Below are 27880 nucleotides of genomic sequence, written 5' to 3'. Positions count from 1 at the left end.
TTATATATAGTCGTGTGTATATGCCAATCCCAATCTCCCAGTTTTCCCTCCCCCTCCCCCAAGGACAACTGTTTAAATAAGTGCAGGCATGTTTATATAATAAATGCTGCTTAATGCAGCGTCTGTGCAGCATTAAGATGTTTAACAACATCTCTGGCCTCTACCCACTAGATGCCAGTAGCATCCTCCACTGTAACAGCCAAAAATGTCCCCAGACATTGCCAAATCCCCCTGGGAGGAAAAGTTGCCCCAGTTGAGAACCACTGCAATATATGTAGATATAGATGTACAAATATAATGACACTTATAGTTAGAAATGAGCCTCATTGCTGATCCAGGTTTGTGATGAATGGTAAAATGCTATTGATGGTATTATAACTACTCCATGACCAACATTTCCTTCCTTATTACATCTACATAAAGACTATCCTTAGTTGTATGGTCACTGATAAAATTTATTGAATTTATTGCTTGTGCTTCTGTATCTTTACCTCATGGATTCATAATTATTTTGCATGACAAAGGAGAGAATACAACTTTACTGTACATCAGGGGAATCTGTCAGTTGCTGCTCTCACACATAATCCTATAGCCATTACTTATGTTTGAAATTGTATTTGATTTCAATCCATATCAATTGTTGTTCATCTCTTCAGCTCATCATTCGCATATGTTTGTAATTCTATAATTTTCCTCCGTATATATTCTTATAGTTGAGCTATGCTATAGCATTTCACCTTCCTGCTAGTATATTGGTTGCAGTTTAGAACCTTTTGGTTGTTATAATATTTTGGCATTTTTGTTACGGGTAGTTTGTACATGATTCCAATTACTTGGATTTGGAGAGAGGTCACTAAGACTGGAAGCCGAGTGGTTAGTGGATAGAATCCATGGATAACTGCACTATCCGGTCACAATTCAAGTAAAGTGGGCACCAGAATTTACAGTGGGTGGAAAGCGCATCATCAGACATGTGATACTCTGACATCGAGATGCAGTTGTCATCTGTGAGGGTGGTGCACAAATAATAGCATTTCCGACCATTAAAATGATGTTTCTAGAACAAAATTTCAAACCCAAAGACTGAAGTTTAAAAAAACAAATGGCCCCTAAGTGGTGGGAATGAGCAACTAGGCAAAAAACTGGAATTGAAACTGAGAATTCTGGACAGCACAGAGGTCCCATTAGTTGAACTATGTGGTATAGAAATTGTGACTTACGGAATAGTAAGGGAAACCAATGGTAAGTGAGGTATCTCTGGAACAGAATTATAGAAAATTGGCTTAGAACTAAGCTTTGCCTGATGAAAGCTTCTTGGGCACTTTCTGCCTCAAGTCAAAAGTGGAAGTGCCATGGGGTGAGCAGATCAAAGAACCCAGAGGGCTATCTGCCAACTGATGAGCAATGGAAGCTGATAGCCAATGTTCCCGTTAAAAAACTGGATTTGATGGCAGGCTATACAACACCTCTGAAAAAAGATTCATAGTACCAGCTATTGATGGCACAACATGATGTCTCCTAAGATTCATTGGTTGTCTTGATTTGATTTTCTTTTTTCTATGTCACTGGAACCTGTATTGCCTCAGTAGAATATTTTTATAATGGTTTAAGTCTATTCTTGTCTGTGGAAGCTACTGGCAGTCTTTAATCTTTTTCCTGGTTCTTGCTCAGACTTATTATTTACTTCTTTAGATTTGGCAGTCAATTCAGAATTTTTGCTGTTAATACAGTGGTCCATTTTCTGCTTGTATGAGCTCCTGTTTGTGCACTTGTATGGGAAAGAATTGCACAAGCTGTAGTTTATCAGGCTTGAGCCTAGTTTTACATTTTTTTTTAATAAATTTATTTTATTATTTGTTTATTTTTGGCTGCGTTGGGTCTTCGTTGCTATGTGTGGGCTTTCTCTAGTTGGCGGCGAGCGGGGGCTACTCTTCATTGTGGTGCATGGGCTTCTCATTGCAGTGGCTTCTCTTGTTGCAGAGCACGGGCTCTAGGCACGCGGGCTTCAGTAGTTGTGACACGTGGGCTCCGTAGTTGTGGCTCGCGGGCTCTAGAGCACAGGCTCAGTAGTTGTGGCGCACAGGCTTAGTTGCTCCGTGGCATGTGGCATCTTCCCAGACCAGGGATCGAACCCGTGTTCCCTGCATTGGCAGGCGGATTCTTAACCACTGCACCACCAGGGAAGTCCCTAGTTTTACACTTTAAAAAAATTAGACATATACTATTTCAGTTGTTTAATAATTATAATTATGAATAATATGTAAAGGAATAATGTAAAGTTTGCTCTGTTATTCTTTTTAATTTCTTTCCCTCTTTTCTATGGAAAATAAGATAAGTATAAAGTATCACTACCTGAGATTACATTATTGGTTTTTAAGTTTTATATTAAATTGTACTAGCTCAATTTTATACTAGTTTGGAAAAGGATAACTACAGTGTATTTATATGCTCATCACATAAAATGTTTTTACTTAGCATGCATTTCTCACATGGTATTAGCTTTCTCAGTTTTACCTTAGTGTATGTATGTGTGTGTGTGTGTGTGTGTTCTCTTTACATCAACCAATGCATTGTTTGAGTCAAATCTTTACTATTTGCTTTATTTAAATCCCTTAAGCTTATGATTCAGATCTCACAAGATATCACAGAAATCTCAACCTAGATGGGAATTTCGAGTTGTTCAAACTGAGCTTTCTTCTTCTTTAGCAATGTTCATTCTTTGTTTTAATCTCTCCCCTCAGGTTCTGTGCTTTTTTAATTAATAAATTCATGTAGTCAGTCAACCAGTGAATCCATATTCACCCATCCGTTCATAAAATATATGCTTCACACTATGTCCTGCATGGCATTTGGCTATGCAGTGGAGAATCAAGGGTGAATGGACACTACCTCACAAGCCAGATTCTTGCCTCTATGCTTTGCTCACCAGTGAGGTATGCTCCCCTGCCCTGCCCTTCAGTTAGTGAGCAAATCCTGTCAGTTCCGCCTCCTTTTCCTGCTAAATCTGTCCTTTGCTGCTCCTACGTGTCTCTGTTACCACATTCCTAGATCAAGTGTCTGTCTTTTGTCATGGGGATACCTACAACTGATGAATCTCTCTTCCTCTGATTCTTATTCAACTCTGCAGTCATAGGATCTGCCTGAAATGCAAACCAGCTACTCATAACCCCTTGGAAACCTTCCATTCTCCTACAGTGAAGTCAATATCATTAACATTCTTCGAGGCTTCTCCTGATCTGACTCAAGCGTATCTCACCTGCCTCATCTCTTGGTACTTCCTCCCTGAAACTCTTCTTGAACATGTGCTCTCTCACCTCTGGGTCTTCTAATGAGCTTTCCCTTCTGACTCTTCACCTCCACAGTCTTTATCTCCCCACCTCCTTCACCACCCTTTTCCCAGATAATTCCAACTCATACTTAATGTTACAACTTTGATATCACTACTTCTAGTGTAAAAGGAAAATAAAAATGGAGCTGGTATTGCTCAGAGAGCTCTCTACAGTGGAGCCGGGAGGACTTTAAGGAAGTGTGGCTTAATGCGCATCTCAGTTTGGATGGAATCTGACCTTTTGACCTGATGAAATCATCCAGAACGCCTGCCAGAAATTCAAGATACTTATCGGACCCTTACCCTAAAACAACTTGTAATTCCTTAAAGACAAATGTTTTCTGACTCGTGTTAGAGTCAGTCACAATTCTCACCAGGCAACTTGTAACAACCTTGCGGCTTTTTGTCTTTATAAGCCTCTGATTCTTTCCCTTCCTTGGAATACTCTTTTAGGGTTACCTGAATCTGTGTCTCCGAATTGTAATTCTTAAGACCCCAAATTAATTCTTTTCTTCTTTGCAGCCTCCTGCAATTTTTTTTTTGGGGGGGGGCGGCGGGTGGGTTGACACCAGTGCTTTCTCTGGGTTAGGTATCTCTTCTATGTGTACCTTTACCATTGACAGTATTGAAATTGCTTCTCTTCTTGTCCTTCTATCCTTTATATTCTTGTCTTCTTGTTTTTATGCCTCTTCTTGTCTTTATGAGACAAGGGAATTGTCTTTTCCACTTTTCATACCTGGAAACTAGCTTAGTACTTGTCACATTATAAGTGTTCAATAAGTACTTGTTGAATGAATGAATGATTGAACAAGAGAACAACTCAGCCAGTGTCTCAAATATTAAAAAACACCTTCTCAGTCTTAAAAAATGCCATTAGAGTCTATGTTCTATACTCCATGCTAGGATTATAAATAGAAAATAACTAATGACTTTGTTGTTAGTTCTCAACCATATCTGGAATAAGACAAAAAAAAACAATACATGCAGGAATAGAGTCACTTTGCTTTGTGTCATGTATAAAATGCTGAGTGCAGCCAATTTTCAACAGGGACTTAGATTTAGGTTTCTTCATTTCAATCTCTGGATTCCCTTTTCTTTTTTTCCCCCATTAAATGACACACAAAAAGAGTGCCCCCTCAAACACACACACCTTTTTGTCATCATTCTCCATATGAATCCTTAAAGTAGCAGACTTTCCTAGGCAACTGGTGTAATGAAAAGCCCACTGAACCAGAAGTGGAAGACCTGCAGCAATTTGGAAAAATAGGGGAGACTCCATTTATCTCAAGGGCAGGCTTAAACTGGTTGGGCCACTTTATTCATCTGGGAAATTAGAGGAATTGGATCAGAAGAGGCTATCCCGGCGAACATCAAATACTTACTATTCTGTATTCCATTTTAAATAGGAATTAATTTATAAATTTTCAATTTCTATAAAAGTTTCAGGAAAATGCTACATAACGTAAGGTATATTTCTATAGGCCTCTGCATTTGAATTACCTTAACTTGCATGTAAATCCTTACGTGACAGGGATCTCAACTTCAAAGTGGACGGGGTCCACTGCCAGGATGTAGTCTTGACTAAGCATCTCTAGAAAACTGCTTGGACAAGCCTCAGAAGAGCCTGCTTTTCGTGGCTTGCTTGTCGGGAGGACTTTGGTTTGGAGTTACGGGAAGTCTGAGGAAGTTTAGTGCATGGGAGCCTGGGCTCTAGAGACAAATGCTATGGAGGGCACCATGTCTCTTTCCCGATCTCCTATTAAATCAGAGCCTTTTGGGAAGAAGTGATTTGGGTGGAAGCTGAAGGAGCTGTTTTTATGACAGAAGATGAGATTTGGGAGAGGGACATTTTCTACATTTTGGAGCAAGACATTGCTGCACTGGCACAATAAATTGTGACTGGAATGTGGTGCCACTTCTGGTCCTTCAACTGCAGATTTGGGAAGCACTGGGAGACACAGCGTTTGACAATGATGATGCATCCCTTCAAGTGGCTTCTCAACTGAAGTAGGTATGGGGATTGGCTGTGAACACAGGTAAGACATCCCTGGACACTGAAAAAATATGCTGGTGAAGGGGAATATTGCAACAGACTATTGTCCTATGAAGTGTAAAGAACAACAAGCTCACCAAATCTGAGTAATTGCTATCAATAAAAACAACTCTTTTGTATCCCTAGGATGATGACACCAGGGGAAACTTGGATTAAATTTACAAAAGGGTCATATAGCTACAGTCTAAGCCATAACTACCATTGTGCTATTTTTTTAATTTTGGTTTTTTTTTTTCACTGTCTTTTTTTTTGTAATTTATTATTATTTTTTTTTACACACACACACACACACACACACACACACTGTATTTTATTTTTACAAGGGATAAATAGACTGACACCAAGCATTGTACATGGATGACCACAACAAAAGCAACAATGATTGCAATTACCAAACATGAAACACACTCATACTATGTCATAATATTGACATTCAGTCCAGTAATCCTCCATTGTAAACAGCTCCTTTACTTTGCAGTGAAAATTGATTTGTATGTTTTTTGCCTCTGAGTCCTTGTGGGATTTTTTTTTTTTATTTCAGACAGAAAGTCACAAAAATTATACTCATCATCATCAGTTCACTCAGTCCCATGTAATTAATTTTTTTTTCATCTTGATCTTTTGTTAGCACTTTTATGAATTCATCAGTTTTTCATTAGAGTTCTGAAAATGCTTATTCATTCAGTTCAGCAGTACAGTCAGTTACCAGAAACCTGTATTTGTCAAAGTCTTTTCCATGAATTTCTTGAAGATGAAACCCTTTTATAGGAGCATATTTGCAAAAGCATCAGAGTACACCCAGAACTGCCTGTAAATGACAAAAGACTTAAAAATGACCACAGTTAAAGATTTGATGAAAGTTCATAATAATGCAGTTGACAAGAAAATTAGTTATTTCTGAGATATACATTTTAAAGTAATAACTAGGATTATGACTTATAACATTATACCAGAACATATAAGATTTTTAGAAATTTCATGTAGTGTCTGAAACATTTATATTAACATATTTCCATACAAATAACCCAATGAAAGTTTAGTATTAGTTGTTTTGTTTGTTTTTTTTATACTGCATGTTCTTATTAGGCATCAGTTTTATACACATCAGTGTATACATGTCAATCCCAATCGCCCAATTCAGCACACCACCATCCCCAGCTCACCGCAGTTTTCCCCCCTTGGTGTCCATATGTCCGTTCTCTACATCTGTGTCTCAACTTCTGCCCTGCAAACCGGCTCATCTGTACCATTTTTCTAGGTTCCATATACATGCGTTAATATACGATATTTGTTTTTCTCTTTCTGACTTACTTCACTCTGTATGACAGTCTCTAGATCCATCCACGTCTCAACAAATGACTCAATTTCGTTCCTTTTTATGGCTGAGTAATATTCCATTGTATATATGTACCACAACTTCTTTATCCATTCGTCTGTTGATGAGCATTTAGGTTGCTTCCATGACCTGGCTATTGTAAATAGTGCTGCAATGAACATTGGGGTGCATGTGTGTTTTTGAATTATGGTTTTCTCTGGGTAAATGCCCAGTAGTGGGATTGCTGGGTCATATGGTAATTCTATTTTTAGTTTTTTAAGGAACCTCCATGTTGTTCTCCATAGTGGCTGTATCAATTTACATTCCCACCAACAGTGCAGGAGGGTTCCCTTTTCTCCACACCCTCTCCAGCATTTGTTGTTTGTAGATTTTCTTTTTTTTTTTTTTTTTTTTTTTATTTTATTTTATTTTTTTTTTCACACACACACACACTGTATTTTATTTTTACAAGAGATAAATCGACTGACACCAAGCATTGTACATGGATGACCACAACAAAAGCAACAATGATTGCAATTACCAAACATGAAACACACTCATACTATGTCATAGTATTGACATTCAGTCCAGTAATCCTCCACTGTAACAGCTCCTTTACTTTGCAGTGAAAATTGATTTGTATATTCTTTGCCTCTGAGTCCTTGTGGAATTTTTTTTTTTTTTTTTAAATTCAGACAGAAAGTCACAAAAATTATACTCATCCTCATCAGTTCACTCAGTCCCATGTAATTAATTTTTTTTTTTCATCTTGATCTTTTGTTAGCACTTTTATGAGTTCATCAGTTTTTCATTAGAGTTCTGAAAATGCTTATTCATTCAGTTCAGCAGTACAGTCCGTTACCAGAAACCTGTACTTGTCAGAGTCTTTTCCATGTATTTCTTGAAGATGAAACCCTTTTATAGGAACATATTTGCAAAATCATCAGAGTACACCCAGAACTGTCTGTAAATGACAAAAGACTTAAAAATGACCACGGTTAAAGATTTGATGACAGTTCATAATAATGCAGTTGACAAGAAAATTAGTTATTTCTGAGATATACATTTTAAAGTAATAAATAGGATTATTACTTATAACATTATACCAGAACATATAAGATTTTTAGAAATTTCATGTAATGTCTGAAACATTTATATTAACATATTTCCATACATATTTCCATACAAATACAAATATGATTTTTAGAAATTTCATGTAATGTCTGAAACATTTATATTAACATATTTCCATACATATTTCCATACAAATACAAGATTTTTAGAAATTTCATGTAATGTCTGAAACATTTATATTAACATGTTTCCATACAAATAACCCAATGAAAGTTTAGTATTAGTTGTTTTGTTTGTTTTTTTATACTGCAGGTTCTTATTAGGCATCAGTTTTATACACATCAGTGTATACATGTCAATCCCAATCGCCCAATTCAGCACACCACCATCCCCACCCCACCGCAGTTTTCCCCCCTTGGTGTCCATATGTCCATTCTCTACATCTGTATCTCAACTTCTGCCCTGCAAACTGGCTCATCTGTACCATTTTTCTAGGTTCCGCATACATGCATTAATATACGATATTTGTTTTTCTCTTTCTGACTTACTTCACTCTGTATGACAGTCTCTAGATCCATCCACGTCTCAACAAATGACTCAATTTCGTTCCTTTTTATGGCTGAGTAATATTCCATTGTATATATGTACCACAACTTCTTTATCCATTCGTCTGTTGATGAGCATTTAGGTTGCTTCCATGACCTGGCTATTGTAAATAGTGCTGCAATGAACATTGGGGTGCATGTGTGTTTTTGAATTATGGTTTTCTCTGGGTAAATGCCCAGTAGTGGGATTGCTGGGTCATATGGTAATTCTATTTTTAGTTTTTTAAGGAACCTCCATGTTGTTCTCCATAGTGGCTGTATCAATTTACATTCCCACCAACAGTGCAGGAGGGTTCCCTTTTCTCCACACCCTCTCCAGCATTTGTTGTTTGTAGATTTTCTGATGATGCCCATTCTAACCGGTGTGAGGTGATATCTCATTGTAGTTTTGATTTGCATTTCTCTTATAATTAGTGACGTTGAGCAGCTTTTCATGTGCTTCTTGGCCATCTGTATGTCTTCTTTGGAGAAATGTCTATTTAGGTCTTCTGCCCATTTTTGGATTGGGTTGTTTGTTTCTTTAATGTTGAGCTGCATGAGCTGTTTATATATTTTGGAGATTAATCCTTTGTCTGTTGATTCGTTTGCAAATATTTTCTCCCATTCTGAGGGTTGTCTTTTTGTCTTGTTTATGGTTTCCTTTGCTGTGCAAAAGCTTTTAAGTTATATTTTTTACTGAAGTATAGTTGCTGTGCAATATTATGTAAGTTATGGGTGTACACTATAGTGATTCACAGGTTTTAAAAGTTATATTCCATTTATAGATATTATACAATATTGACTAATTCCCTGTGTTGTACAATATATCCTTGTAACTTATTTTATACATAATAGTTTGTACCTCTTATTCTCCTACCCCTATATTGTCCCTCTCCTTTTCCCTCCCCCAGCTGGTAACCACTAGTTTGTTCTCTATATCTGTGAGTCTGATTCTTTTTGTTATATTCACTAGTTTGTTGTATTTCTTAGATTCCACATATAAATGATATCACACAGTATTTGTCTTTCTCTGACTTATTTCACTTAGCGTAATGTCCTCCAAGTCCAACCTTGTTGCTCCAAATGGCAAAATTTCATTCTTTTTTATGGCTGAGTAGTATTCTATGTGTGTGTATATATACATATATGTGTGTGTGTGTGTGTGTGTGTATACATATATACACAGCAGTTTCTTTATCCATTCATCTGTTAATAAACATTTAGGTTGTTTCCATATCTTGGCTGCTATGAACATTGGGGTACATGAATCTTTTTGAATTAGTGTGTTTGCTTTTTTTTTAGATATATAACCTGGAATGAAATTGCTGGCTCATATGGTAGTTCTATTTTTAGTTTTTAAGAAACCTCTGAACTGTTTTCCACAGTGGCTATACCAATTTACTTTCCCGTCAGCTGTGTAAGAGGGTTCCCTTTTCTCCATATTCTCACCAACGTTTGTTATTTGTGTTCTTTTTTTTTTTTTTAAGAAAGTACTTGAACTGCGTTTTTTTATTTTTTTAATTTATTTTTTTTAATTTATTTATTTATTTATGGTTGTGTTGGGTCTTCGTTTCTGTGTGAGGGCTTTCTCTAGTTGTGGCAAGTGGGGGCCACTCTTCATTGCGGTGCGCGGGCCTCTCACTATCGCGGCCTCTCTTGTCGTGGAGCACAGGCTCCAGACGCGCAGGCTCAGTAATTGTGGCTCACGGGTCTAGTTGCTCCGCAGCTTGTGGGATCTTCCCAGACCAGGGCTCAGACCCGTGTTCCCTGCATTAGCAGGCAGATTCTCAACCACTGCGCCACCAGGGAAGCCCTATTTGTGTTCTTTTTGATGACAGCCATTCTGCCACGTGTGAGGTGATATCTCATTGTGGTTTTGATTTGCATTTCCCTCATGATTAGCGATGTTGAGCATCTTTTCATGTAAATGTTGGCCATCTGCATTTCCTCTTTGGAAAAATATCTATTCATTTCTTCTACCCATTTTTAATTGGGCTGTTTATTTTCATGTTGAGATGTATGAGCTGTTTGTATATGTTGGATGTTAATCCCTTATTGGTCATATCATTTGCAAATATTTTCTCCCATTGAGTAGGTTGTCTTTTTGTTTAGTCCATGGTTTCCTTTGCTGTTCAAAAGCTTTTAAGTTTAATTAGGTCTCATTTGTTTATTTTTGCTTTTATTTCCTTTACTTTAGGAGAGGGATCCCAAAAAATATTGCTTCGATTTATGTCAGAGTGTTCTGCCTATGTTTTCCTCTAGGAGTTTTATAGTATCTTGTCTTACATTTAGGTCTTTAATCCATTTTAAGTTTATTTTTGGATATGGTGTTAGAGAATGTTCTAATTTCATTCTTTTACATGTAGCTGTCCAGTTTTCCCAGCACCACTTATTGAAGAGACTGTCTTTTCTCCATTGTATATTCTTGCTCCTTTGTCATAGATTAATTGACCTTAGGTGCATGGGTTTATTTCTGGGCTCTCTATCCTGTTCCATTGATCTGTTCCACATATCCTGTTCCATATGTGTCTGCTTTTTTTGTTTGTTTTTTGCTTTTTTTTTTTTTTATGGAAGAAACTCTCCCATCATGACCTATACTTGCTCTGTGCAAAATTGTAGCCACTGGCCATATTGGTCTGTTGAGCACTTGAATCGTGGCTGATCTGAATTGAAATGTGCTGTAAATATAAAATACTGATTTCTGAGACTTAGTATTAAAAAAAGAATGTAAAATATCTCAATAATTTTTATATTGATTGTATGTGGAAGTAATATTTTGGATATATTGGGTTAAATAAAACATATTACCAAAATTAACCTCATCTGTTTCTTTTTACTTTTTTAAATGTGGCTCTAGAAAATTAAAAACTACATAAGTGGCTTGCATTGTATTTCCATTGGACAAGGCTAACCGATAATTAACATTTGGCCAATCAATCATATGCCATTTATTTTACTTTTTAAGTTATGCATACAAAAATTTTTAGGTTGATAAAATTATAAACTCTTTAAGGATAAGTTCTCTGTTTCTATTTTTCATTTTTCCAGGTACTTACATCACTGATAGTATGTGATAAGTTTTACTGCATGCATGTTCATTTGAATTGATTTAAAAAGACTATTTGTTTATTTACATAAAACTGTGACGTACTTTTAGATTGTGTCCTAGATAAGTGTATTTTGATTATAATCAGAACTTGGTATTGTTATAAAAAGTATTCAGTTCAGAAAATGTGTTAATAAATAACAATTACTTTAATTCCATCATGAGCTCATTTATCCATTTTCTTGCTTTATATTTTTTAAAATGAAAGTTAAGAAAGGCATTAGGGCAATTTTCTTCATTAATGTGTTTATTTCTATAAGGCTTTTGATAACTTAGTCTAATTGGGAGAAATTTTAGCTGAATTTCTAAAATTCCAGATTAGTATTTTTATTTTTAACTACTTATTTTGAAATAATTTTCCTACAGAAGACATACAAAGAGCACAAGAAACTCCTGTGTACCCTTCAATCAGATTCATCAGTTATTTATATTTTGCCACATTTGCTTTATTACTCTGTATTTTATCCTTTATCTGTCTATCCACATTATTAATTTTTTCATGAACCATTTGAGAGAGAGACACAGACATAGTTTTTTACCCCAAAATACTTAAGTTAGTATTTACTGAGAACAAGGATACTCTCATAAAATCATAGTACAATGATCAAACTCATGAAATTTAACACTAATGCAATTATCTATTAATCAATACATATTTAAATGTTGGCAATTGTCTTTATGTTATACCTCCATCCCCACCCCCTACTTCCCCACCACCCCACCCCTGCCAATCCAGGGTCCAATTCAAGAGCATGCATTGCATTTAATTGCAATGTCTTTTTCAGTTGCTTTTAATCTAGAACAACTTCCCCAGCCTTTTGTTTGTTTGTTTTGGTATGGTCTTTCATGACAGTGATATTTTTAAGAGTCTGGGACAGTTGTTTTGTATGGTGTTCTTTGATAGGAGTTTCCCAGCGATTAGAAGGCAGATTATGAATCTTTTGACACAAGTATAACAAAGGTGATGCTGTGATCTTCTCAGGAACCACATCAGGAGAACATGATGTCGGTTTCCCATTTTCATGATGTCAGCTCCATAAAGGTGGTGTCCACTAGGCTTCTCCACTGTTAAGTTACAATTGCAATTCCCAATCTTTAATTTTTATGAATTTGTACTTCATAAATAATTAGGAGGGAGATACTTTAACTATCTAAATGTCCTATTCCTCTTCAAACTTTCCCCCTTATTTTTATCCTATATTGATGATTCTTACCTGAATTAGCTATACTTTATATTCTTCAACCAGCAGTATATTGCATCAGATTAAATACAGAAATAGATATGAGAATCCAGATGAATTCTATCAAGCAGACAATAAGAGATCTGCAAAAATGTGCAACAATGCCACTCTTCTACTAGTTTATTTTTGTTTTGGAAAATAAAGCTATTTCCATAAAAATATGCTACTCATATTAATGTATTATTGGGTTTATGATTCCATATTTCAACTAAACTTCATTGTTATTTTTAAATGAATGAATTTTTAAGAAATTTCTCAGTAATAATTTCTAATATAGTAAGCATCAATAGGAAGAACTCACATAAACCAAAGCTCTGTGAGATCCTCAGTAAGTTTGAGGGTGTAAAGGGGCCTTGAGAACAAAAAGTTTGAGAACTATTGTCCAGAACCAAGTGAAATGCTGATTACCACTGCTATAATCTGGAAATTTCTTAGGAAAGTGGCAATGAGGGGAAATTGTAACTGAGATTCTCAAATGAAGTCTATCTTTTGGACAGTAGTATCTTCAGTATAAGCCTGAGATTCTCCACAGAAGAGTCTTATCTTTTAGAAGTATAGCTGATTCACTTTGTTATAAAGCAGAAACTATCACACCATTGTAAAGCAATTATACTCCAATAAAGATGTTAAAAAAAAAAGTATATAATGTAATGAGAGGTGCAATAATGTGATGTCTGACATTTGCTTTAAAATAATACAATGGCAATAATGGTGGTGTGGTGGTGGTAGGGGTATAGATGAAATGAGATTGTGCTTTAACTGTTGAAGCTGTGTGGTTGGTACATATGGGTTCATTATAAAATTCTATTTTGAGTATGTTTGAAGATTTTCAAATTTATTTTAAATGTTTCATCTCTAGATAAACTTTTTAATGTTATGGGCTTAGGAGAGAATCAAGCTTGATTGCCTGATATGTCATAATAATTTAAAACATGTTAATTATACTTTCTTGGATTTATGTAAATATCTTTCTTCTAAAAAGTTCAAACAGATTGACCTTGACTGGTTTTTACAACATGAATACTCATCTATTTCTTTGACCTTTTGAACATCTTAGGGAAGTTTGCAAAATAAATACATTGAGTACACATCAAAAACTCATACAATGACAAGTAATATTATTGTATTTTTGGAATTAGCTGTCATGAAGTATATGTTACCATACAATCAGATAGACCTGAGTTTAATTCCTGGTTCTGCTACTTCATAATATTTATAATAACATAACAATAACAGAAATAATGTACTAACAAGGCCAACGTTAATTGAGCTTAATATGTGATAGGTTTTGTGCTAAATCTTTACATTGGTGTATTCACTGAATCCTTACCACAGAACCAGAAGTTACTCTGCTTAAGAAATGACCTGCCAAATGATCACATTTGATAAGGGATTGAGCAGAAATTCGAAGCTGGGGCACTAGATCAGCTGCATCCGCATCCTTGCTTTATCCACTGCACTACATTGCCCTATCTTGTCAGCTAACTGCCTCGAACAAATTATTTCTTCTCTCTCAGCCTTAGTTTTCTCTTTCATAAAATAGGGATACAAATAGTAACGACCTCGCAGGCACAGGGATTACATCAGACAATGTATGTAAAACACTTGACACAAGTGGCTAGCATGTAGGAAAATAAGAAATGCCAACTACTATTATTCTCATTACCTAATTTTCTTCAACAAGTATTTGTGTTGATGGTAACAATGACAGGAGGATCACAAGACTATTAAAAACAATGATATATTTTTATTTTTACCCAGAAATCATCTGGATAGTAGAAGTTGCTCTCCAGTTTGGTAACCACTAGCCACATGTGGCTACTGAGCACTTGAAATGTGGCTGGTCAGAATTGAGTTGGGCTGTAAGTGTAAAATACACACCAGACTTCAAAGATTTAGTAAGAAAAAGAAATTAATAATATATTGATTATATATTAAAATAATATTACTATGGATATGTTGAGTTAAAAATATTATTGAAGTGAATTCCACCTGTTATTTTATTTTATTATTTTTTTAACATCTTTATTGGAGTATAATTGCTTTACAATGGTGGGTTAGTTTCTGCTTTATAACAAAGTGAGTCAGCTATACATATACATATATCCCCATATCTCCTCCCTCTTGCGTCTCCCTCCCACCCTCCCTATGCCACCCCTCTAGGTGATCACAAAGCATGGAGCTGATCTCCCTGTGCTATGCAGCTGCTTCCCACTAGCTATCTGTTTTACATTTGGTAGTGTATATATGTCCGTGCCACTCTCTCACTTCGTCCCAGCTTACCCTTCCCCCCTCCCCGTGTCCTCAAGTCCATTCTCTACGTCTGTGTCTTTATTCCTGTCCTGCCCCTAGGTTCTTCAGAACCTTTTTTTTTTCTTAGATTCCATATATATGTGTTAGCATACTGTATTTGTTTTTCTCTTTCTGACTTACTTCACTCTGTATGACAGACTCTAGGTCCCACCTGTTATTTTAAAACATTCTGTAAGGTGACTATTGGAGCATTTAAAATTACATAGTGGCTCTCATTGTGTTTGTATGGACGGTGCTAGTCTAGAATTTGGGTTACTTCACAAGTGCTGACTTGCTTATGGAGCTTTTTTTAACCCTTGCACCAAAGCGTGAAATACTGCTACCTTTCTGTAGTTAAAATCATTTACAATATGGTCAATGCTCATAATGTAAAAGAAAGGAGAAAGCATTAGTCTCTGCAATCCTAGTATTTTGAGAGGCATGGGGATGACCTCATGGGCAGAAGCCAATATTTTTCAATCATCTTCCCAACTGCTAAGTGAGGAATTCCACTGTGTGTTATTCTTCCCCAACAGCATAACTCTGTCATCACTTCCATCATTCAAATTATACAGTTTCAAAGGAAAAGTTGTAAAATTGGTGAGGATTCTTGTGCTGGAAAAATAAAAATATATCATTGTGTTTAATAGTTTTGTGATCTTCCTGTTGCTGTTTTCAACTCAAATACTAATATTGGATATGTATTAACATACAAATAATTTTGAACTTTGACCTGTTAGTTTAGTTTTATTTCAAAGTGCATTCCAAAAGAAAACTAATCCTGTAGAATTAGGATGACCATACATCCTGGTTTGCCAGGCATAATCCCAGTTTACACCTACTGTCCTGACATAATTATTAACAGCTCTCTCTTGCATTCAAGAGCAGTTGCTCAGTTTGAGCAATAAATTACATGGTCATCCTTCATAAGATCCTCACTGATGAAAAGGTTCCTTCGTCACATAAGTTTAGGAAATGAATCACACTCCATCCTTCTCTTAGAAGTTTACAACACATACCAGCATTTGAGAAGTCATACAATAAAGAAACTTGTTTAACTTCATTTAACTCAATGTTTCCTAAATTTACTTAATTGTGGAATTCCTTTTTTCCTGTAATACGTATTAACATCCCACAGAACACACTGAAAACTGGTTTAACCATACTTAGAATTTTTCAAGGCCAGATTTTTAACTAATAGTTGCAATTTTTTTTTATCATTATGAAAATAAATATAAAATATTTATACCTTTATACCTCTTATACCTCTATAAAATATATAGTAGCAATGACATGAACAGATACCTGTTTAAGGAAATGTTCCTCTTTTATTCATGATCAGGAAATCTGAGTTTCAGCTCTGAAATTCTGATTCAATTCAATAAATTTTCACTTTATGCCTTTTATACATCAAGTCCTGGCCTAGTACTGATAATTCAAAGATGAATCAGGCATAATCATCATCCTCAAGTTGCACATAATTATATGGATTGATTTGCCTCCTCTATCAGGGACTTTTCCCCAACTTTTGGTTGATTGGTTGTTTTTTCTAATTGTATTTCTAGTTCTTGTCACATTTCCAAAATTCTGTAAATGTTAGTGGAGTTTATCGGTAGAGCACACATTATCCAGTTAAGTACTGTAACACAGGTATAAACAAAGTGTTAGTAAAACACAGAGAGGGTAACTGCTCAACACCTCCCCACCAAGGTCATTGAAAAGTACTTCACTGAGGAGGTGCTATGTGAGTAGAGAACGTTAAAATGCTCACAGACACAGAAGGAGTAGCAGTATTTCCAGGCAAAGAGAATTGTTTGTACAAAGAAGCAATGCCAGGAAAGTTTGTTTCATGCTGCTGGGGGTAGGTTAGGTGTGACAGGGGACAAATGTAAGTTTGGAAGGATAATTGTGAACCAAATATAAAGGTTCTTTAAATACCATTTAAGGATCTTGAAGAAATCTTGAGAAGTACCTGTGCTTCTCACTACTCTGACTTTATGACCTGGATGGGTACACATCTGTTTCAGACAACTCTTTAAGAACCTGAAGAGGAACTTCCGTAGGCGTGTTAAAACTCTACCAAAAAAAATACAATATGCTGAATCACCATCGTGCATAATAGCATTTAGTCACTCCCTTTCCATCAAATAATAGTCATAAACTGTGTTTGTAAGCTAATCTTATTATCTTAGCAAGAACTTCCTGCCGCCGCTGCTCTACTGCTGGTGTGTGTGCGCGTATAATAGCAGCAGAGTATCCTTGTAAAAGGGGGCTTAATTCTGTGGTTTGAATGTGATTTCCTTTAGTTTCCCATCTGTCTAATAATATTATCCTGGTATATTAAAGTATCTCTAGTTTTGATTTTTTTTTCAAATTCTTTCATTTTAGTCTATTTAACTAAAATAAGACGGCAAGGAAAAACTAAACCTATTGTGTATTTACACAATACAAAAATAAGTTGTCAGATGAATGAGTTCAACATGTTGGAAATTTAGCACAGACTTTTCGTATACTCCATAATAGCAATATCATGGTAGGTTTTAGAAACTATTGGGATGTTTGTAATCAAGAATCTTCATTTTTCACCAGTTGAGAAGCTGCTTAACTCCACTAGAAAGTGTGACATAAGCTCCACACTGACCTCACTTAATGACTAGCCAAATAAAAACAGAAGTGTAGAGGTTTCACAGCTGCTGACAGAGAGTCCTTGGAAAGAATTATGTTGGAATATTCTTCCTGTTGCTAAGGAAAGGAATTAAAAGGTTCAGAAATAAGAAACGAGGAAGAAAACAAGCCTGTCAGCATTCAAAACTGATTACTAGGGAATTACTTTGTGGTTAAAAATCCACAGTATTTCAGCAACTTATTTAGGAATGTTTATTCCAAAGGACTTTCATTGCGTGTATTTTGCTACAGATCAATTTGCTTATCTTAACTCTATAAAGAGCTTTACCAACCACAACTGCTTGGATTTGCATTTGCCAGTTTTCACAACAGCTCCCAACTCCACTGAAAACCAGGAACCTTCCAGGATGTGGGAGGGGCCCTGGCAGTCACAGGGTCCAATTATGTGGTTGTCCCTTTTGTTACGGTTCACATTTTAGAAGAAGGCAGATAATGAGCTGTAACTTCCACCATTAGCAACTGGGAGCCTGATAATTGTGTAGGGACCCCTTTACATTGAGTGTCAAAAAGGGAGATGTGGTGTTTTTCTAATCTAAACCAGTTGGATGATTTACTTTCATTCTCTCATTTGCTTTAATACTTGTGGCATAAACAATTATTGAAAAAGTAAGTATATTGATTTCTTTGAACAAACAAAAGAATCTCTCACTTGGATTAGAGAATCACAGTGCCTGTTAAGGGGGCTAGTGGGCAGTGCATGAATTGAGATTCGGAGGACCTACACTCCATTTTCTACTTATTTATTGTTTGATTAGTCTCATCCTAAGGTGGGTTAATTTCCTCAGTTTCAGTTTCATCATCTGTAAACGGAAGTGATGATACCTATAGCAGAATGATGTAGAGATCAAGAGAGATGGTGTGTTGCCAAAGTATTTCATTAAAACAGTTATTTACTATACTGCCTCATTTGACATCCCTGCCATAAACACATTTTTGCTCCTTAAAGTTCCTTGAACTCAGAGCTAGATTAGGGCGTGGGCCACATGGACAGCCCCAGCCAGGTGCCAACTTATAAAAGTGCTGCACAGCCCTGAATTACATTGAAAATATGTTGGCAGATAATGCAGGCTTTGACCTGACATCCTTGGCAAAATGTAAATTTTGGTCCCACTTCTGCCAAAAGAGGCAAGCCCTTGAGCAGAAATAAAAGTACAAAACAAAACTCTTCTTGCTAGAATTAGCTAGCTATACTGAGCTTTCTCGCAAACTAGCAGTAACAGTCAAAATGCCAAGGTCCAGGATACGGGTCACAATGCTGCTTAATGGGGACATGATTGATCTTTTTATTTAGATTTTCAATCTATGGATAAGCATCCCACTAAGTGGTAACATTTTTTTCAGAACATTGACTATGCTTTGACCAGTAGAAGTCAATCAGTAAAGGAATTTGTTTCTATGCAGAATTTTTTGTTGATATAATTTTCCACACTCCCTAAGTAAATCCTCAACAAGTAGTTTTTGTATATTGGTTAAAAGAGGTGCCAGGCCATTTGCCTGCCAATGATGTTCAGATTTTCATGCATTCACCGTGCTTTTTCCATATATTTCCATCTACAAATATTTTGTATTTACTCTACTTTGTTCACTACTCATCTTTTGAGTCCGTTAAAAAAAATCAATTGCTCTATGATACCTTCCTGTCCCCCTTAGTTCCCTACAGGGAATTATATTGATAATATTTTCTTGATTCTAAAATAGCAACGTTATTTGAAAATCAAAGAAACAAATAGAATGTTAAAGATATGCATCAGGTTTAAGACATGTTCCAATAGAGAAACACTAAAGTGATCCAACAAGTTTTAAAATCTGGCAAGTGGGGTAGTTCCTTTCTTCTAGGAGCATTTCTAGCACAGTACATTCTCTGTTTTAGTACTTCTCTATCCATGTTTCTGACTGTAAGGAATATGAATTTCCCCATGAGATTTGGGTGAAACAAAAATCATATTAACTTATTTTGAAAAATCAAAATAAATCTTGCTCTGAACTCTCTTGTCAACATGTTTAATACCAATTACTAGAGAGCTCCTCCTTGAGGTTGTTCATGATTCCCAGGGGACATTATATAGTTTATCCTATGTCATCATGGAGGAAAGGATTCTTTTTTTTTTTTAAATACTTATTTATTTATTTATTTCACTGCACTGGGTCTTAGTTGCGGCACGAGGGATCTTCGTTGCAGCATGTGGGATCTTTGTTGTGGCATGCAAACTCTTAGTTGCGGCATGCAGGATCTAGTTCCCTGACCAGGGATCAAACCCAGGCCCCCTGCATTGGGAGTGTGGAGTCTTAGCCACTGGACCACCAGGGAAGTCCCCAGGAAAGAATTCTTGACTTGAGTTCATTCTAGTTGCTTTACTTGTCATGCCCGTTGCTCAAGCCCACGTGACATATTTTAAGGTAGGCTACTCTCTTGCTTGTGTAATACCCTTCCTCCATGGTCATCTCAGCCCCAGAAGCCTTCTCCAAGGCTCAAAAGACCACAGCAATAGAGACTGAGCCACCAGCTTCCTACATACATTCCCTATCAGGGGTCCTTCCACCTAATGAAATTCTGAGTGGGAATAAGAACCAAGTCCCTACCCACCTCAGGAAATCACCTCCAGGTCTCAGTCACACCCCTTCTTCAATTCCAAATAATAACCTCTATCCACTCCCCTTCTGTGATAATCCAGTATGATCTTCCTGAGTAGGCCTGAATCCAGGACAGTTTAACTTTCTTTCTGAAGAGTTCTGTTTGTGTTTGCTGAGCGGGGATGGGGCACTTGCAATATAAAGGGAGAAGAGATCTCACCTTTTCAGGTGCAAGATGGAAAAGGAGATCATTTACCTTACCACAGTGAATTGACAGCAGGGAAAACTAAAACTAACATTAAACAACAATCAAGATTTACCAGTTGGTTTGGTGTGTATGTCCACCCCCTGCCAATAGTCCGTGGTCTTCTTGAGGGTGGGAGCTATGTTTTCTTCATGGATGGATCCTCAGCACCCAATATAGTGCTTATGTGCTAATAGTGCTTATTATATGTTATCAATCAATAAATACTGGATCAATGAATTGAGTGTATTATAGATTATTATTCTCATCTTTTAGAGTAATGCTGGTTTTAGAACTTTTAGGTGCATTAAAGTGTAAAACTAGTTGAATAGAACTCAAAAAAAAAATCCCTGCTCTCCAACCATACATTTCAATGAATTTTCCTTTAGAGATATAAGGAATATTGGTTGCCAAACGTGTAAATCGGAATTTTAAAATTCTGGGATCTAAAATAGATTTCAGCTCTGCTTTTTACCCCTGAGAAGTCATTCTATCTCTTTGTGACACTGTGTCTATTCACATAATGTGAAGTTAGTAAAGTGTTCCGAATTTAGATGGAAAGTACACACTGTTCATTGAGGGCAGAGCAATATCTTTGAAAGTGAAATATTTGCTGTGTACACAGATGCTTGTACTTTGCTTTTGTTACATATTTAGCAGTGGGTTTATATCACTGATAAATATCAAGAACATTTCATGGGAGAACAAGGAAGTACCTTGGTTACTATGCAGTCACCAGAGTACACTTCAAAGCCTGTGTGATTTCACTACCTCTGTTCATAAAATTCCCTCATTTAAAATGTCATTTTAAGCCAACTTTCAACCTCGCAGCTAAAGCCCCATGCTGCTGCTTTTCATTCCTTCACTACCTAATAAATGTTCACCACCAGACCACTACCACATATGAATGATTACAGTCACTCTGATAGAAACTACTTGTAGGATTTGTTATAGCACAAATTAGAGAAAACAGCTTAAACTCGAGAGACCAAAATGACCCACGGAAGGTTTATTTATTCAGTACGTATTTATCAAGATACCTTAGGCAAGGAGCTATAGGAGGCTCTGATGAAAACTATGATTTATCAGTAACTACTGTCCTCAAGAAGATTGCTATTTCCAGAGGTGGGAACAAGACAAACACACAAATAACTAATTCAGGGCATAAAGTGATGAATACTGTAAAGAGGAACAGAGTTCAAAAGAGGTAGTGACAACCTTCAGTTAGAGGAATTGGGCATTTCCCCTTAGAAGAGTCATTGAACTGTGCCTTAGAAAATGGGCTACATACCATTTGGACAAAGGATGACTAGGAGGGAAAGTATTCCAAATGCAAGGAGTGCCTTGAGCAAAGACACATGTCACAACATGCAAATCAGCTCCCCCAAAGAAAAGCAAACATTCTTTTTTCATCATATTTCCTACTTGGGTATATTAAGTGTATGTATTTCTTTGGAATAATGAAATATTATCATGTAACATCCTATATATTTACTATTTCATATATATTCAAAAATGGACCAACAGAAAATATGTTAAGAATAAAATAGTACTTTCAGAGTTTTCTTTGATTGCTTTTCACATTTTTCTTATCAAAGTAAGTTCTTCATTCAGAGCAGCTATTGTATTTGTCAGTGTTCTCCAGAGAAGCAGGACCAATAGGATGTGTGTGTGTGTGTGTGTGTGTGTGTGTGTGAATGTGCATGTGTACATATATGTGTATGTGTATATGCACATACGGTCAGGTCTCCATATCTGCACATAAGGAGGGCCAACTCTATGCATTGTACTACATCATTTTATATATGTGACTTGAGTATCCATGGATTTTGGTGTCCGTGGGGGCTCCTGGAACCAATCCTCCATAGATACCAAGGGATGACTGTTTATGTATGTATACACACACACACACACACACACACACACACATATATATATATATATACCTTTCATATTGGTTGGGGAGAGAGATTTATTTTAAAGGATTGGCTCATACGTGTGTAGGGGCTGGCAAGTCTGGTACTTGCAGGGCTGGCCAGTAGGCTGGATATTTTGGCAGGAGTTGGTGTTGTAGCCTTGAGTCTGAAGTCAGCCTGGAGGCCGAATTCCTTTTTTTTCAGAGAACTTTAGTTTTTTCTCTTAAGGTCTTCAACTGATTGGATGAAGCCCATCCACATTATGGAGGGTAATCTGCTTTACTCAAAGTCTACTGATTTAAATGACAATGTAAAAAAATATTTTCACAGCAACATCTAGACTGATATTTTATGAAACACCTGGGTACTATATAGCCTAGTCAAGTTGACACATGAAAATAATCATCACAGTTACCATGATTCATGAAAACATGGCACTAATGAAAAGAGGGAAACAGTATCTCTGTTTGTGTAGTTCATCATAGTTTTGTAAACATTTTTGCAAATGTTAAAAACCCTGTGAGGAAAGAAGGGAGCATATTGCTAGCAACAGTTTCTAAATGACAAATCTGAGGCAGAGGGAAATTCAGAATCTTGAAGGTTAAGGAGCTAGAAGTGGCACGGTTGGTGTCAGAATTGGAATTGATGTCTTCTGACGCGTTAGCTAATGATCTTTCCATTGCACCATCTACTAGTGATCCAGTACAAATTCCTATAGCATTGATTATCTGTAACAGTCTCTTGACAGTTAAATGTACCTTTACTGATATATGTTCTACTCGCCAACTAAATTCTAAGACCTTATTATAGAAAACCCTGCTATGTCCTATATATAATTGAATATCAATAAGTGTTTTATAAGAGTGAATTCTGCTACAAATCCTATTTACACTAGGTAACGATTTGTTTATATAGCTTCTGGTGACGGACTCCTTGAATTAGTTTTCAAGGCATGTGGATGATGTGTTTCAGTGCCTTTTATATGGCTGGCAAGTGTGAAAGGCCTAAATTCTCTGTATTAAGAAAGACTTATGAGTTGTGTGAACATGGGCAAGTTGCTCAACTTCCCCAATTTCTAATTTCTTTATCTGTAAAATAGAAGATGATACTAGAACCTCAAGAATGTTTTATGTGAATAGAAAGTGTATAATAGGTATGAATATCTCCATAACACTCAAGATACAAGAGATGTCATGGTTCTTTATTTTCTAAATAAAGCCATCTCCAAATCAACAACTTATCAAGGTTAACTTATGAAGTCCAATGTAAGTGATTAACTGAGGTTATCCTCATTGGCGCTTACAAAATCCCTGGGGCTTACATACTCCTAGGAAAATGGGGAAGGCCCTGGCTCTTGGTCAATAGGGATGACTCTTTTTCCCTTTGGCTCCATCTAGTTGCTATATCCTGGGACACAACCTTCACAGACACGGATGGTAGCTCAGCCTTCTAAATGCTCAACAATAGTTGGGCACTACTTCTATGCCATATACTGGAGACGGCCTCCTTGCGGGGACTGACCAATATATACTCGAGATGTTCCTCTCTGCTGAATCCTTAGCCACAAACGACTTACTCGAGGTGCTCAAGCTGCAGCATTTAAGGCCAATTCTCACAGGTATTCAAACATCCATTCTCATACAAAGACTTGTTATCTCCAGAGTGCTGAGTCCAGGCACTTGAAGAAATCTACAATCCTCCCCATGATTCAATCAGGGAACAACCTCCAGGGTTGGGCCACTTTACTGAAGCCTCCATTTTCATCCCCTTTGGGATAGTTCAATTTAATCCCTATATTAGCTGAGGGCTTTGAAATGAGTCCTATTACTCTCACTCTGAGGATAAAAGGAATCTAGATTTCAAAGGCGTAGGGCACTGGCATTATTCTTTGGTGAAAAGACAATAGAAAAAAAAAATCAAAAAATTAATTTCTCAGAAAATCACACTGATGCATAGGCAAATCACTTAGCATAGAATAATTGTTCAACATGTGTTGCTTTTTACCACTGTTATTTGGAAGACTATAAGTGCATTCTGTTTATGCTCCTTTGAATCTTCTGTATCTCCAGAAGCAAATTGTATAGGGGAAGGATCCTGGCTTTTGGAGTCACACAGCTTGGGAGTTGATTCTTGGCTCTACTGCTTATTACCTCTGTGCACTTAGGTGACTTACCTCACCCAGCCTCAGTTTTTCTTCTGTAAAATCAATTGTGTAGCTTAAATGCACGTAACCCATATAGCCTTAGGCTTCACCTGACAGGACATAGAAGTATTTCACATTTATAATAATACCCCAAATCTCAAGGCTTTAAGTCCACAGCTGCTCGACTAGTAGAAAATTTAGTTTTTTGGTGGCAGCCCTTCCCATTCATTTAATTCTGTCTGGGAGGCTCTGTGGGTGAGGTTTGCCTGCAGTCACTTTGTTCTCACGTCCTCTGCTCTTAGCCCCAGGCTGCTGCCCTCATGCTTCTCTCCATCTCTGGACAGTAGAAAAACTCCTTTCAAGTCTCACGATCAGAGATAATTCAAGTTAGGCCCCTAGAACCAGATCTGCAGGTCGGTCCCAGCCATAGCACACTCACGCTTGGTGAGGAGCAGTGTCAGGGAAGGTCATGTGCAGCCTCCTGCTGCCACATCCATGGCTCCCTTTGACATTCAGGCAAGCTACCAGCTTAGACCTGCTCTTCCATATCTTCTCATAGTTTCTAAGGTTCCTTTCTCCAGGCCAGCCTCCTTCAAGGAATCCTAGTCCCCTAGACTGGTTTGCGGATGCCTGAACACAATATGTAGACCAGGTTTAAGTTCTCACCTACAGATATCCTGGGCCCATGCAAAATAAGATGTGTGTCTGGGCATCTGTGTCAGTCCTTAGGGGCATTCTGTGATGGTCGCAAAGCCCCTGGGACATTTTGTAACAAGAAGTTTTGCTATTAGGCACAAATAGAGGACTTCATGTCATGCTTTAGCCTTGAGCTGGTCCAAAATATTACTTAAAGCAGCTAGCATCTGCCACATAGTAAGCTCTCAGTAAATAAAAGTCCCCTTCTGTCTTCCTTGCTTAAGAACAATTTGATGTATTTGCTAGATTGTTGACTTTAAGCATATCTTATCTTTATGCCAAGTGGACTGTTTTTACAGCGATAAAATCTGAGACCCAATGTCCTTTGAGTCATATTGTTAAATAGAGCATCTCAGGACTTGAGAGCTTACTATCAACGTAGTCTCCATGGCTGTAAGCATGACTGACTTAATCAGAAATATGATTAGTGGAATGTATAATAGTTACCGGGGGGAGTCATGGTACTGCACCATGGTGGGAGCCATCTCAGCTTGGACCCCAACAAACAAGGAATTCTTACCAAAAATGGAGCAGAATAAAACTGGCTCCTTGAGTGCTGTGGGACAGAGACATATAGGGTAAGACACTAGCATTAAGAGTATAATTAAAAATCTTCCCCACAGCTTACAAGTAAAGCAGGAAGGCAACTGTTTGCAAGCTATATTGCAGGGAAACGAAGCCTCTATAAAGCTTATATTTAAGTAAACTTTGATCTTTTGCCAATGTAAAGAATAAGCACTATTTATTAACCCCTAAAAGGCACTAAAGAAAAGAAGCCACAATTTAAACACAGAACAGTGTGGGGTTAGACATTCTGGGAAAACAGAAAATGGTTAGTAGAGTTGGGACAATACAGGAAGAACTGTCCAGATCTGACCAAACCTGAAACTATTCCTTTTGTCATGAAAGAGACAGGGAAGAGGATATGGAAATTGATTAAAAAACAAAACAAAACACTTGTGTGATGTTTATAGATATGTTATGAGCCTTTAAAAAAAAAACATTTATTTATTTATTTTGGCTGCGCTGGGTCTTAGTTGCAGCATGTGGGATCTTCGTTGTGGCATGTGGGGATCTTTTTTTTTATTTTAGTTGCGGCATGTGAGATCTAATTCCCTGACCAGGGATCGAACCTGGGCCCCCTGCATTGGGAGCACGGAGTCTCAGCCACTGGACCACCAGGGAGCTCCCTATGAGCCTTTTATATAGTAACTTCCTTTTTCTTTAAAATAAGTATATGAAGTACTGTTGGCTCCATTTTATAGATAAAGTAACTGAGGCATAACTTTCCTAAAAACACAGAGCTAGAAGCACCAGAGCCAGGATTAAAAATCAGGTACTCTTTATTAAACACGGTTATCCTATAACCTAACAATTCCATTTCTAGGATCTAGTCATTTCATTCCAAGAGAAATGAAAGCATATGTTCACATAAAAATGTGTACACTAATGTTCAAAGCAGTATTATTCATAATAGCCAAAAGGTGGAAAAATCCAAATGCCATTTGGAGGACGAATGAATAAACAAAATGTGGTACATACATACAACGGAATATTATTCAGCTACAAAAAGGAATGAAGTGCTGATTTATACTACAACATGGAGGAAACTTGAAAACATTATGCTAAGTGAAAGAAGCCAATAACAAAGAAGCCAATTCCATTCACATGAAAGGTCCAAAATAGGCAAATCTGTAGAGAGAAAGTAGATTAATGGTTGCTTAGGGTGAGAGGGATGGGAGATAGGGGTGGCGATGGGAGGGTAAAGCTAATGGGTAACAAGATCTCAAAAGAGAAAAATATCTGGTTCAAAATCTGAACTTTCAGCTCCTGGGCTAAGCCATCTTTCTTGACCCCTGAAGCCTGCTGACTAGAACTTCTTGCTCTATATACTTGAAGACTATAAAATACATTTGGCTTTGATATGCACAGGGGGGAAAAGACAGGTGAAAACAGTCCCTTAAGGGAGCCTGGCTTAATGAGTCTCAATGATAAATTGATGGGTAACATGTATGAGGTTTCAACATCTGTTCGCTATGACTATTCTTGTACCTTCCCTTACTGTAGATCAGGTCTACCATTGTCCTGTTGCTGCTGAACATCTCAGAAAAAGCTGGGATTAAAGTGTTACAGTGGGGTATTCCAGAACAGGTTCATTATATTGTTGCTCTAAGTTCAGCTTTCAAAAATGGCTAAATAGAACCCCAAATTTAATTTCTCAAGGAAACTATGAAAAATTAACAAACAGAAACCTCAGTTAAATAGAGTTGGGAGACCAGAAAGAGGAGCTCTCATACCCTATAGAAATAACAGAGCCCATTGGACAGAAAAAGACCCCTCTTCTTTCCAGGCAAGGACTCAGGCAATGAAAAACCATGGACTCTTTGTTTACTAGAGTCCTCCTAACTTCCATTTCCCCTCTATAAAAGCTTGTTCCTTCCCTTGCCATGCGGGGACTTGCACGTGGCTTGACATGGTTGCAGACCCTATCTTGGCTGGAGAACTATCTGGCAGAAATACTTGTTTCAGGTTAACAAAGCAATCTTCAAGCTGTGCGAAAATGTCAGCTATATAAATGGGGCACAGATACTTGAAAGCTGAAAAGCTGAAAACTTTTTTGTTCTTGCCTTTT

General features: G+C 37.0%; 1 protein-coding gene across 1 annotated transcript in view; it reads left to right on the top strand.

Moving 5' to 3' along the window:
- LOC132371270 (uncharacterized) overlaps positions 1–27880 on the top strand; it is a 57908-nt gene that overhangs the window by 17446 nt on the left and 12582 nt on the right. The gene's annotated exons all lie outside the window — the stretch shown is intronic.

This window comes from Balaenoptera ricei, chromosome 9 (genome assembly GCF_028023285.1).
Source record: "Balaenoptera ricei isolate mBalRic1 chromosome 9, mBalRic1.hap2, whole genome shotgun sequence".
Taxonomy (NCBI): domain Eukaryota; kingdom Metazoa; phylum Chordata; class Mammalia; order Artiodactyla; family Balaenopteridae; genus Balaenoptera; species Balaenoptera ricei.
This window is presented reverse-complemented; position numbering and strand designations above follow the sequence as displayed.